The 15,249-nt window shown below is 36.7% G+C and overlaps 1 protein-coding gene across 3 annotated transcripts in view; it reads right to left on the bottom strand.

Moving 5' to 3' along the window:
- TRPS1 (transcriptional repressor GATA binding 1) overlaps positions 1 to 15,249 on the bottom strand; it is a 269,545-nt gene that overhangs the window by 62,347 nt on the left and 191,949 nt on the right. The window lies entirely within an intron of this gene.

The raw sequence follows: 15,249 nt of genomic DNA, 5'->3' as shown, positions 1-15,249 counted from the left end.
ATGTGGATAGCTATGAAAGAGGATGGAATGGAATGTGATTGCTGGCACATCATAAAGTCACTCTGGGAAATGAGAGCGACATTCAACAGGATAAGACAGCAGCCTTACACAACAAACTCCTTACTGATACACTTACCTTGCCATGTAAATTACCTCCATACTTGGAGTGCACTGAAACCCTCTCTGCTACCTAAGCAAGGGATAGCATCATGTTCCTCCAGACCGATCATAAACGAACTTCTTGTGACTGAAGAAAAACCTTTGTAAACTTGGATGTAAAAGAACGGTATCCAAGCAAGGTCCCACTATACCAGAGATGAGAATAACCCCGCCTTCCCCTTTCCTGGCTGACACTCTAGAGTTTTCTCACCTACAGAAATTGCCCATGAAGATTCTACTACTATTTGCTGTAGAATGCTTTACTGATGAGAAGTGACACATGAGACCTCTGTTTTTGTTTTCAAGTTTTACTTCTCAAAATATTCAGGCCACAGTAATTTAGGTAACTGGAACTCATCAAGATCCATCTCTATATATTTTCAGTTCATGTTTTTAAATAGTCAACTTTCCATTATCTTCAAAGGATCAGATGCCCTGCAGTTTATTTCTGACAAATCATCCGTTTTATTGTTTCTGACATTGTTACCCACTCTGCTTAATTAAACGTTTATTTACATACACGGGATATTTGCTTAATTTAATCCAGGATTTTAGGAGAGAGAAATGTTCCAGGAATAAAAATAATTTCCCTTGAACACAGGAACCAGCAAATAGTACTTCTGGATGAATGTCGACTCCCAGAATAAAGTGGCAGAAGCGGTAAAATGGATTTTGAAGGACAGGGTGGAAAAAGTAGGCAGTGTTTCCAGGCTTCCATGAGCCACATATGAACTGTGTGGTTACAGTGTTTGAGTTACAGAGAATTTTCAGATTAGAGAGAGTCTCCACTGAACAATAAAAAAAAAAATCCCATGTCAAAGCGAAATGGAAATGTCTTTGTAAAAAGCTTCTTACTCCTCAATAGCACACAAAAAAACTGAACTTCAGCAGAACAGAATGGCTACCTTGCTGGCCTATCATTTTGAAAAGCAGAAGTAAAGTGTATGTATACTGATGTTTCCTTCTTCCAAAGGATCCATGCACAAATGGAGCAATTAGAAATTAAAGAACTCATGATACATTTTGAAAAGGGGATCTGCAGAGTCCATTACTTGTTTGCTTAAAAGTCATTAGACTTTATTTAACACACACACATATGCACAACCAAACAAAACTCCCAATTGGCAAGATGAAATAGTGTGAAGTGGCCCAGGATTCTTATTCACAGTTGCATAACAGGCTCCTTGATTTGCAATGTGCTTGGCAGCAATTGCCAGAATAGATATTGTGCAAGTTACAAATTAACTAGAACGTCATTAACTGGTGGTAAGAAGACAGTGCCTGGTGTTGTCTTCAGTAAATTGGCTATTTGAGGAAAAAAATTTTTCTAGCTATGTCTTTGCCCATAATGCCCAAATGGATATAGCCACAATTATATTATCATTTCTCTTCCAAAGACTATCTATGGGTTATATATTGTTGTTGTTTAGTCGCTAAGTTGTGTCCAACTCTTTTGCAACACTGTGGATTCCAGGTTGCTCTGTCCGTGGGACTTTCCAGGCAAGAATACTGGAGTGGGTTGCCATTTCCTTCTGTGGGGGATCTTTCTGACCTAGGGATCAAACCTGCACCTCCAGCTTTAGCAGGCAGGTTCTTTATCACTGAGCCACCAAGAAGCCCATGAATTATATATATTCAGGATTAAAAAAAAAAAAATTAACCACTACACCACATCAATGCTACCCACTGGTTACAGCCCTAGTACAGTTTCCTTTGAAAACTTTTTGCAATATAAACCTGGAGATTTATTTCATAAAAGGTTATTACTGAAACCAGATTGAGTATATCCATGTCCAGCCTTGTACATGCTTTGGTCATTGACAGCTTACTCTCTCTGTGATTGGGTGATAAGGACAGGATTTTAAAAGATGAGGTCTCTTTTTACTCTTGGCTTGCCTAGTTGATAACTGTAAGAACTTTTACTCTTTATTCTTTTTTTTTTAAGCAGTATTATTAGGGCTTCTACTCAAACAGTGGAACATTCTATGGATCAGCAATCTTGAATCACACTTCCCTAAACTTAATGTCCTTTCCAGTAGTGGGCTAAAACACTGAAATGAGAAATAATACCATGCAACAATTAAAATAATTCTATGCAAGATCAAATCACTATCTAAATTGGAAAATGCAGAATTCTGTTTACTTTGTTTTGCACTTATATAAACATTTTAATGCATGCTTTTACATATCAAAAATATAATTATACGTGTTGGCAGACAATTCCACTAAAGACTGTTGTCTAACTATAGGCTTATCTATGGATGTTATGTATATAATACAGACAGAATAACAAGTACTTGTGTTATTATAATCAGGCATTAGTTTGGTTGGAAAAAAATGCCTTTGTTTTGTCTGGTGAATGTTATTTTACCAAAGACCAGTTATTTAAGATATTTTAACATTAGCCACTGAAATGAAAGAATCTTTCTGTTAAACATAATGACAGCAGTATATATCATTTAAGAAAGACAAAAAGCAAACAAATGTAACCAAATGGGTAACAGGCACCTATTAAATTAAAGTTAAAAACTAACATATCTACCGCTCATAATCTCTATGCCAAATATGTGAAAACGTACTAGGTTTTATTAGCCTGCATTCTGGTGAAGTTCCTTTCATTTTGTATTACAGATGATCTCATAGATAGTAAGCATTCCATTAGATGGAGCCGATCTTGAGCCACTTCCTCACTTTTATTTCTGGGCATAGAATCTTTACTTTAAATGTGGGCAGCAGGAGTCTCCATAACATAATGCAGCACTTCTATGATTAATGCAAAAATCCCAGAAAGATATGACTGACTTGTGCCAGGGTCAGAAAGCACTAATGTGATTTGTTTGCAGAGAATGATGCAATTTCATGGGGAGTCAGATCAATCAAAAGTTTTAACATATATGTATCCACCCTCAGATGCCTAGGAAAAGGACCACACATCGTTTCACTTTTAGTTATAGTGGATCTTTCCTTCCATGTTTCTTTGGATATTTAAAAGGGGGAAGGGGGAGCAAAGCCTCCTTAATTAAAGCATTCAAGATGATACCTGACCTTTCACTTGTGTTGACCAAATGGTTTATGCCTATTTCAATCACTGCCATCTATCATCCTTAATTAGCATATACCCAATAAAACAGCTCACTTCTGAAGTGTATTAATTACTGTTTTACGACTTTGGTTCCTATTATCCTGGCTGTTCAGCAACGGCTATAAAAAATGTGGCATTTCCAGCACAAAGGAGCAGTATATGTTATGCGTGATTCATGTTAAGTTACATTAATATTTAGAGAAGTGGTCTGGAATAAGCTATGTTTTCTGACTTTGGGCTCTAAGGAATTGTTTTGATTTTCAGCACTAGAAATATGTCTTTCTGAGAGAGACAAGGAAGCAAAACTTTCTGCTACAAAAATTTAAAAATCATTCAAGTTATGAGTGGCAAAATCACCAATAAAGGAAGATGCCAGGTTTTGATGAAATATTTTGTTCTACAAACTGTATAACCATAGTGTGCTGGGGAGAGTCTCTTTTGTGATACTTGTCCATAGTTCAGAGATTTGAGAATTATTACACTGTGAGCTCTTAAATAAATAATTTTGAATTATTTTCATGATTTAGCCATTTGGAGTCCCGTAACAGAATTTCCTGTGATATTTACTGAAAATTGCTCACTATGGATTGCCAAGAGTTTAGCATTACAAGATCTTACTAAACTAATATAACAATTCCGGTAGCCATGGGGAAATAAATATATCCCGCTCCTCCCAAAAAAGAAAGAAAATATCAGGTGAAAAATTTTAAGTTACTGAAAATTCTTAAAAGCAATTCGCAAAATATACAGCTTATTTTCATCACTGTCACGATAGAAAGAAGCTCAAAATGTCTTTTTTAAAAACTTTATTTAGGATCATAAATAAATCCATGGAGGCATGACAACACATTATAGAATGGATGGATGGGAGGAAAAGATGAGAGGGGTAAGGGGGAGAATTCACATTCCTTTGCAAAGCTCCCTTTAGCAATTGGTACTATTCTAGAACTGGCTTGTGCATTTCTGTTACACTCTCTCCCATTCAGTTAATAGTGAGAAGAGAGAACAGTTCTTTACTCTCCTCTTAGAAGAGTGAAAAGTTTTATTTCAAAGTGACTCATTAGTAAGCAGAAACAATATAGTGTACAATGGTATTGCCAACTAAACAGACTGTAAATTTCATTTATCAAACTATGAAGGGAGTTAAAGTATTTCTGTAATTTGTATATGTAAAGTCAAGGCAAATTTTCAGTTTCAAGCAAAGGAAATTTAAAGAAGTGAAAAAAAAAAAACTTTGGGGAAAGGGAGTTTTTAAAAGTTGTGCATGTGGATTTAGTACTCTACTTAAAAGACTAGAGATAAAAATTCTCTTTGCCCACAGGTTATAAAAATAGCACACCATAATGGTGCAGGCCTCTCTGGTCACTAAGAAAAAAAAGTAATGGCTTCCCAGATTCAAAAGAAAATTAAAATCAAGAGGAGAATGAACCTGCTTTCTTCCTGAACTAAAAATATGGAAAGCTAAAGACAATAACTTTTTACTGCAGTACTTTTTAAACTCTAAGTGCATAAAGCAGAGGATTAAGTGAAAAATTAGGTTCATAAAAAATGCATAAATGATATTTAAAAGACTACCATAACAAAAGCATTACTTTATGAACTTTTCTTATCATAAAACACATATTGAGTCATGTACTATTTATAAATTTAGCATGAATTTGAATAGCTCCTGGGGATGGTGGCAAGTAATTTTAGGAGATTTTTATTATTTCTGTTCATTATAAAGAAAACACACAGACACACACACACACACACACACACATAGTTCCTACTTCCTTCACCTTTTCTTTCTTTATGAAACCTGGATCACTCGATTTTTGCAAATAGTTGGTACCGATTTGAAATACTTCTTGGAAACCATCATAACTGCATAAGCACCTTTAAGGTGCTACACACAGAACAAAAGCCTGATAAGGATCAGGAAATTTGAAAAGAAACCAGTTTAGTCTTAAAAAAATGACATGTTAATGGAATGACCATGTACTTAAAAAAAATTATCCCAAGATTCTGCTATTCCCAGTTTATATTTTGCCCGTCATACACTTTAACAGTTCTACCTCAATAGTTATCATTTAAACCCAGGACTGTGCCTCATGAAGAAACACAATAAACATACTCCAGGAATGCTTTGCTGTCAATTACCATTTAATGTCGTCACCTATCCCACTATATGAAAGGAGTTTCAGGTATACTACCTTTCCCACATTTATTGTGCATGATGTGCTCTAGTTCCATAGCTTGATAAACTTGAAGCAGGGATTAGATCTTTAATGATAATATACACTTGATCACAAATGGATGTTCAGAAAATCCATTTTTGTTTAGGCACAAGGAAATATGCACAATTCGTTATGCAGTTGATTCAAAAACAGCTCTAAAACAATTGTTGGCAATACTAAACTCAAGTTGGGACTAGTAATTAGCACAATAAACTTTCACAGAAGGAATTATTTCCCTAGGAAGCATGGCAGGCTCCCACTACTGAAGTCTAGCCAACTAATCAACCTTCTATTGAACATATAGCCTGTGGTTCCTCTTTTGCTTCAGAGCATCTATTTCTGAAGAAAGTCATATTGTAACAAACAAGTAATTCTAATTAAAAATGGGAGGAAGAGCTGGGCGGAAATTTCATTTTTGCCTAACAAGCAAGCAGAAGATCTTGGTTTATATAGATTTTGCAAATCTAGGTTCTCAATATTTGCACAAAATTATAAATTTTCATAAATGTTTGAGCTTCAAAAGGACCAACAGGATCAAGCAAAACAGAGAACCATACAATATTGGGAGCTGCAGCTGACATGATGCCCTTGATTTCTATCCAAAGTCTTAACAGTGAATAAAGAATATTACTATTTCTGAAAATACACTCAAAATAAGACTCGAAGACTGCTTACCACACTTCCATGCTTACTTTTCCTCTACCTAACAAATATATTGTAAATAACATAGTTCCTTAACATGTGTGCATTTTTCACAAATTAATAATAAACCATTGATAATTGATAATAAGTGATACTCTGACGATATAAAAAATAGCACATCACAAAATAACCTTACATTTTATAGACACTATTACAGAAACACAGTAATATGCTAAAGCTAGTCAGAATAATTTCCTTACTATCCATACCTTTCCTACATGTTAAGTGCTAAGTCGCTTCAGTGGTGTCCCACTCTTTGTGAATGGTAATTCGCCAGGCTCCTCTGTCCATGGGATTCCCAAGGCAAGAAGACTGGAGTGGGTTTCCATTTCCTCCTCCAGGGTATCTTTCCAACCCAAGGACCAAACCCCACGTCTCTTGTGTCTCCTGTGTGGGCAGGCACGTTCTTTATCACTAGTGGCACCTGGAAAACCCTACACCTTTCCTACTAGGTTAAAAAACTGAAATAATACCCTGAATAGATTGAGAGAAATGTGTCACAGAAATACCAGGACACTACTTATCATTCCTAGAAAATAAATACTGATATGGAAGAAACCATAAAACTTGGAAGATTAATGAATTTATAATAAACTAACATGTAACAGAAAGAAAGTTAACAAGAGCACTAAGGAACATATTTAATGAGCATAAAATACAGATGTGCCAGTGGGTATCAATATCCTACTGTGCTGTTCCAATGGTTTACACATTACGCTCTGGACTAGTTGGCTTGCTTCACATCTTACAGAGGTCTTCAAGAGCCTAAAACTGTTTCTGTATCATTATCTTATAAGGGAAGGTTTTTAGGTATCTCTCAACTGCCATTCCAATGACTTCCTCCCAGCTATTAGAAATTCTAACTAAATACTGATCTGGTCACCAGCCCAGGTTGGATGCATGAGACAAGTGCTCGGGGCCTGGTGCACTGGGAAGACCCAGAGGGATCGGGTAGAGAGGGAGGTGGGAGGGGGGGATCAGGATGGGGAATACATGTAAATCCATGGCTGATTCATGTCAATGTATGACAAAAACCACTACAATATTGTAAAGTAACTAGCCTCCAACTAATAAAAATAAATGGAAAAAAAAAAAAATAAAACTAAGATAATTTCTAAAAAAAAAAAAAAAAAAAGATGTTTATACATAAGAACTCAACATGAAATTGGCTATCCAAGTGTCCAAATTCATTTATAGAGTTTAGAGGGGAAAATGTTAGTTTACAGATTATATTCTATGTCTGGCTAATTTCAATACAAAGGATCAATGTTATAAGGCATGGAAAACCTGATGGCTTCTAGGCATGCTGAGTTTTTAATCTGGTAAGAGATTCATTTTATTTCTTCCTTTAATTCATTTGTTTTTCCTTTATTCTACTTAATGCTTCCAAAGATAAAAAATCGGGAACATTCCATCAAATTGGGAAACTATCTTAATTCATAACCTCTCACTATAAGATGAATGCATGTTAAGGATGCACATATAACCCTCAGAAACAATTTCTACATATGTATATATCTATTTTTTTAAATTCCTTTCATTAACAAGTTTTAAATAGAGGCCTTCTTTGAAAAGATTCCTTTCTATAAATGATAATATTCGTATGTGATGAACCTTTTCTGAAGAGCCAATTAACTAGTTAACAGGACTTGCTATTGCATAATTTTTTTCATGCTAATGATTTGATTCAATAAGTACACTAAATTTATGTGCATTTCAACCATTAAGATAGGTAGACAGATTTATTAACATTGGTTAGGAAAAAGGTTGACTACAAAATATTTTTAAGCATTTTAGACTAAAATAAAATATCAAATGCTATGCCTCTTTTTCACCATCACAAAGAGAAATATTTGGTGTTATTTATTATTTGAAATGTGTTGATATTTGCCTTTTCTTATTTGCTGTTTATATTTTTCTAAGTACTGTTCCTTTCCCCCAAGAATCAAGGGAAGGGACAGATTCAGAGAAAGATAACTATTTGGTAAATAAGATATAGACAGGTTTGACTTGTTTGCCCATTTTTAGATAAAAAATTTCAGGTTTACAAATAACTCTTCAAAAGGCTGGTTGCTGCTGAGAATTAATGAAACAAATTAAGAAGCAAAGTATGACCCTAGCCAAGTATTAATACTACTCATCCAATAACACGGAGTTTAAATTTCAATTTGTCTTAAAACTTTTCTGGTGCTAGGAAATGGAGCTCACAGAATTGCTTACCAATCCCTCATTTTATCCCAAACAGTCCTTTGATCTTAAGCAATCTCAACCATTCTCCCACAAAAATTCCAATACTAATTATATTACTTATTTGTCCTTAACAATCACAAGGGTGGGAGAATATGCTGGAAATGAAACAAGACTGCTTCATAACTTAAGCATTAGAGCACCTCATCTAACTGAACTGGATCATCTGAAAACTAGGGCATAAAAACTATGATGAGAACTCGATTCATGCCAAAGTATGAGCAGCTACTTTCACTGTGTGAAGAAGCTCCTGTCGGCTCATCACAAATAAAGAGGATTACTATTTGCAGAACAGAAATTGACTATGTTTAGGACGGCTTTCAGGAACATAGTGGAAATCCGAATATGTACATCTGCTGAGAAAGTGACTTTTTTTCCTTCCTCTGAGTTTTTCTAAAATGCTTCAGTATAGCTCAAATATCAAACTTTTCCCTTAAGGGTCTGATGAACAAATATTCTACTGAGTACTGCTTCAGATGAGATGCTACAAAAGGCGCTATGACGAATACAAAGATGAAAGACGGTTCTTGGGAAATTTCAATATGATCAGGAAGAAAGTATAATGATACAAATAAACAGGATACAGGGCAGGATAGGATAGTGCTTTTCATATATTTCAGAAAATGCTAAGGAAGACAGAGGAGATAAAGAATCCTTGGGCTAAAGATTCAGCATAAATAAGGGGCTCAGTCAGGACACCAAACTGCTATAATTCACTGGGACATTCCCCCAATCAGGTCATTAACCTTCTTGTTTGACTATCAGTTTTAAATGAAAACTAACTATTCAATAAGGATTTTAAAAAACGCATGATTAAAAATGAGGGTAACCATATATATATTTGGACATTTAGAGTCCTAGCTTGACACATTTTGGTTATGTGTCAGATGAAACTCAAGCCTCCATATGAAAACTGATTCCACTAAACCATAATTTAATGTACAGGTCAATTCTGACGCAAAATCTCATGGTAATAAAGAATTAACTTTGCAGTTTACAAAGCAGTTTTCCTCGCTCCAATTACCAAGAATATCTAAAATCCTTAAGGCAAGAAACAATGCATTAAATCATGAGTAATGGCTACATCTTCTCTTGCAAACAGCACGTTACTAGGAGAGCACACCCCCCCTCCCAACTTTCAAGTCAAAACTGCATAAACGTGGGCCTCTTAGTGTTTTTCAAACCCCAGCAACGTTGGAAGACATCATTTTAATAGAAGGAAGTCCCTAAGGCAAGGTAACTCCTTTGAATTCTTTTTGGCTCCTTTCATCAAACATCACATCTAGAGAGTATGAAAACAGCTTCAGTTGACCATCAACACAGTTCCAGCAGCAAAGGAAACAAGAATATAACTTAAATAGCCAGGATCCATATCCTGTGGGCATTTCAGACGAAAGAACCCCACCTTAAGTGCAACCAAAATGAATGGAAAGCCATGGCAAAACCCAGAAAGAAGACTAAAGTAATTATTTCCATGTGAACAATGTAACTTGTAACACAATTTACTATCTTCTGTAATAAGCAGTTGCAATTTGACATTTTCATGAGGATTATTTAACTGTCTTGAATTTCTTGCATAGAAGCTGGTCTGGTCCTCTTTGTAGGCAGAGGCCAACTCTTATGTAACCCCATGTAGATCTCAACACAGAATAAACAGTAACTATTTGTTAATAAATAAAGAGTTTGTTATCAAAATAGACGTATGATGATGACTTATAAAAGATAGGAGGTGGTGGGAAATGATAAAGTATTTGTCATTAGAATGTCCTGGACATCATGCTAGGTACTTAAACCTTTGTATTTCATTCTAAGTATCCCATGATAAAGAAATAACTATCACCATTTTACAGATGTGATTTACACTCAGAGACAAGAAACTAGCCTTACTTAGTTCACTCAGCTAGTGAGCAGCAAAGTCAATATTCAAGTTCTGGTCTGTCTGGTTCCCAAAGCTTTGTAGATACACACTGCAGGTATATGTGCAAAGGGACTGCCTAGCTTTTTTTTTTTTTTAATTGTAAGCTAGTCTTAGATACACATATATACCAGGCTGCAAATTTCATACATACAGTGTAACATAGTAAAGAAACCACATTATAATTGGTTCCCAGTAGCCTCTAAAATGAATGACGGTTTGAAAGGGATGTAAGTAACAAGAACTGGCTTTCCTCCAGACAAAAAAAATGCTGAGAAGAAGGGAGGCTATTTCCCTGTTTCAAATATTCTCACATGGAGAAGTGTGTTTGACTCATAGTTGCTTTATAAAATATGTCTTCCCCTCTTTAATCATTATAATCCTGTAATTCTGGAGAAAAGATAATTTTATTTTTGCTATAGAATGGGATGAGGTCATCAAAAGTCAAATCTTTTATACACAGAAAGCATCTTTCTTCATTAAAATAAACCAACATCTGTGTATCTGAAAACAAGGGAGACTACTTCCCAGCCAGAAAATCTAAGCATTCTTCATCTTCAACATAACAAGTAATGGCTTGTGAGTTTTTTTAGCTTAAGCCTAAAATAAGGTTCTGACAAAGAAAACATAGGTAAACTGACTATCACAATATGTGCATATTCATTTTAAATATCTAATATTCAATATTTAAAGATTCAATAAAAGTTAGAATAGTCAATATTTCATATAGATTTGCAACTTTTAGTCTTATAATACTAACCTGTGAGAAGCAAGTCAATACAACAGAAGAAATATCTATAGTATCAAGATATTACAAACATTTCAAATATTACCCACAAGAAGAAAACAGAGACTAAAGGTCAGGTTTCCTAAATCCTTGTCCTGTTTCCTTTCAGCTGTTTAGAAAGGAAGCTGTTGCTTCCATGGTATTTGTTTTGAAACATATCATAAAAGCATTCGTCTTGGGAATACTTCAGTGATTCAGCTTCAATTAAATTAACATCATAAATATATTACTTCTGTAAAATAACACTGTCTACAATACAATCTTCAAAATTTGGTATTTGAGGGAAGATGTTACATTAGTTAGGGCTTCCCCAGTAATTCAACAGTAAAGAATCTGCCTGTCAATGCAGGAGATGCAAGTTAGAACCCTGGGTCAGGAAGATCACTTGGAGAAGGAAATGGCAACCCACTCCAGTATTCCTGCCTGGAAAATTCTATGGACAGAGTAGCCTGAGTGTCTATAGTCCATGGGGTCGCAAAGACCTGGACATGACTGAGCGACGGAACAACAGTAACAAAAATCACTTCATTATTGCTAGACTGAGCAACTGAGCACACACAAACTCTATATTAGTTTCCCAATTTTATCTCATTGAAAGAGACTTCAAAAACTCCTAGAATAGCGCTCGATGTATTTAAGAGAAATTCCAGAAATATTAGTTGAATGAAAGAAGTCTTGAAGAACCCGTTATCCCAAGAACTACACTTCTTTGTGAGACAATGGAATTTGGAACTCTTTGGAATAAGCAGAGCCCTAAAATGGGCCCCCAGGACTCCTGGCTGCCTGATTGACACACGTCTTCTCCAGTCACTCAGTAACACTGATCTTGGTATTGCTGTGAAGGGTTTTGGCAGATGTAAGTAAAGTCCCAAATCAGTTGACCTTATGATGGGGAGATTATCCAGGTAGTCTGAGCTAATCCCATCAGTCCTATAAAAACAAAGAGCTTTCTCTGGCTGGACACAGAAGAAAAATTCAGAGAGATGTAGCCCAGCTTGCCTAGAAGAAAGAAACATTCACGGAGGCCACAGGGCAAGGAACCGCCAGTTAAGAGCTGAGAGCGGCCCCCGGTCAACAGCTAAGAATAGAAGGAAAACGGTACCTCAGTACTACGGCCGCAGAGAGATGAACTGTCGACAGCCAGTGAGCTCACAGGAGGTCTCCGAGTCCAGGTGAAAACTACAGCTATAGATAACACCTCAGTGTCAGCTCCCTTAGGCCCTAAGCAGATATCCACTCTCCTGACCTACAGAAACTGTGAGGGGATAGACTTATGCTATCTTAAACTGCTAAACTTGTCATTTGTTACACAGCAGTAGGAAAGTAATATGATTCTTTAGTTTTCACTTATAGTAGTAGTAGTTAAATCGCTAAGTCGTGTCCGACATTTGTGACCCCATGGACTATAGCCTGCCAGGCTCCTCTGTCCATGGAATTCTCCAGGCTAGAATACTGGAGTGGGTTGTCATTCCCTTCTCCAGGGGATCTTCCTGACCCAGGAATCGAACCCGGGTCTCCTACATTGCAGGCAGATTCTTTACCGACTGAGCTATAAGGGAAGCCCTTTCACTTATAATTGTCTCCTTTTTTATAACTGGAGTATGATTGCTTTACAATGTTGTGTTAGTTTCTGCCATAACAATGTGAATCAGCTATATGTATACATATATCTCGGCTTCCCAGGTGGTGCGAATGATATAGAACCTGCCTGCTAATGCAGAAGACACAAGAAACATGGGTTCAATCCCTGGGTGAGGAAGATCCCCTGGAGGAGGGCATGGCAATCCACTCCAGTGTTCTTGCCTGGAGTATTCCATGGGGTCCATGGGGTTGCAAAGAGTCAGACACGACTGAAGCAACTTAGCAGGCACCCACGCATAAATATACTCCCTTCCTCTTGATCCCTCCCTCCACCACCGCCCCCAGCCACCCCTCTAGGTCATCACAGAGCATCGAGTTGAGCTCCTCCTGTGCTATGCCAGGGCTATACCGCTTCTTTAGCTTTTAATGTATCCCATGCTTCCTGAATAGATACAGAAATACATTGTTGTCAACTGATATAATCAGTTGATAGAATCAATATGGTGTATGGCCACTCTGAAGGAAAATGGTAAAGAATTTTGCCATGATACTTGCCAGATTTTAGTGTGGAGTTGAGGGAACAAGGCATGGACATAGGAAATACAGCTCAGTGACAATCTACGTCACAGCCTGAGTCATCAGCAGGGTTTGAGCTAGAACATGATATGATTTGGGAAGGTTATCTGGCAGAAATTGCTGGGAGGACAGGAGAGAATAAAGAGATCAGGAAGGCCAGGTAATAGACCACAGGCACTGCATAAAAGAGAAGGAAAGGAACTTCCCTGGCAGTCTAGGAGTTAGGACTCCATGCTTCCCACTGCAGGGGGTGCAGGTTCAATCCTTGGCCAGGGAACTAAGATCTCACATGCCATGTGACAAGGCCAAAAGGGTGGGGGGAGAGAGAGAAGGAAAGAGGCCTATGGTCAGCAGGGGAAGGAAAGAGGAGGAATTCACTGTGACATAACTGAAAGACTAGACTCCACTGTCCTTTTCATCACACCGTGAGACGTTCATTTCTACACCTTAGAGGGCAGTGGAATCTTCGCAGTCCACTCATGCAAACAAATCTTCGTCGGGTACACCCTATGTGCCAGGCACATCGCTAGTAAGAGATATGACAAACACCACGCCTTGAAGGAGCTCTACTTCTGAGAGAAAGCAGAAAGTAAAAAAGCAAAAAAAATCATGTAAGACAGTGCTAAGTTTGCTGTCGCAAAGCCTAACACCTTTGAATAAGCAAGAAAGATGACAGACGCGAGATGAAGGAGAAGAAAAGAGTGAGAGTCCAGCGCAATTTGAATTTTTGTGCAAGAAAGACTAAAGAAAAGGTAATACCCATGAAAGAAACAAAGTCAGAATACAAACCTGAAACAAACTTCTCTGTAGCTGTTTCCTCACGGATAAAACGAGTCTAGTAATAAGACTTGCCTCACAGGGTTCTTAGGAAGCAAAAAGCTAATATATGTACAGTGCTGTATGGAGCACAATAGAGAGTAAACGCGATGTGAGAATAAGCTACTATTTTTATTATTCACTCTTTAAAAAAAATCAATAGTGACTACTATTGATACCACACTATTATTGTTAAAGGTACTCTATAGAGGAAACACTATTTCTCTCATACAAACAAAGGCAGCAGATTGGAAGATGTTACTGTAAATCTGAAGTCAAGGATAACGGATTATTTTTTAAAATTCTTAATGGATTGTTTGTGTTTGCTGGTATTTATTAAACATCAGGAATAGTGGTTCTTGATTGGAACATGGATAGAGAGTCAAGTAAGGGAACAGATGAGGGTTTTCATATTCATCCAAAAGAAAAGGGCATGGACTAAAAAGATTGAGAAATATTGCCCTTCCACATATGGAGACATCTTTATAACCCAATTACAGCCATGGCTTTGACATGAAAGACGTTAAAAAATGAGTCTGACAATTAATTCTTTCGGATAAATCCAATAAAGAATTAACCTGCTTGCATAAAGTGAAATTTGCAAATTGTACACCTCACTTCCAGTTTTAATAAAAATGAGTGCTACCATTCTCAGCTTCTACAACTTCCTAATTACTCATACACTGAGAAAACCTGGTTCACCATCATAAATTTGCTAATAAAATATGACATGGTAAAAATGACATACACAATAAAGGAGACTATTCCTAATGCCTCATTTCAGCTCCTAGTAATATTAGTAGCAAAGGGCACAGTTTAGCCCTTTCATGACACAATAAGGTGTGGCTGACTACGCTCCCAGGAGCAATCTACCTAAACCTTATAGGCTATGACATGATGCCCTGCCTCATGTGACAGGTCAAGTGATTATCAATTAATGACATGTTTTTTTCTCATAAAAAATAATAAAAGTTGTAACAGCTGCGATCGTTTAATATTTAAGTGAAGAAGCAAAACTGAAACGAATGAACTATTTACGTATGTGAATAGTAATAGCAGAAGTGTCAGCAGGGACTCTAAAGCCATATCTAAAAGTCAAAATGTAGCCTGTTTCCCACTTCCAGGACTAGGAACAAGGCACAAAGCTAAAGTAACTTCCTCAGGG

Source organism: Odocoileus virginianus, chromosome 15 (genome assembly GCF_023699985.2).
Source record: "Odocoileus virginianus isolate 20LAN1187 ecotype Illinois chromosome 15, Ovbor_1.2, whole genome shotgun sequence".
NCBI classification, from domain to species: domain Eukaryota; kingdom Metazoa; phylum Chordata; class Mammalia; order Artiodactyla; family Cervidae; genus Odocoileus; species Odocoileus virginianus.
The sequence above is the reverse complement of the archived record's forward strand: the minus strand, read 5'-3'. Positions and strand labels throughout refer to the sequence as shown.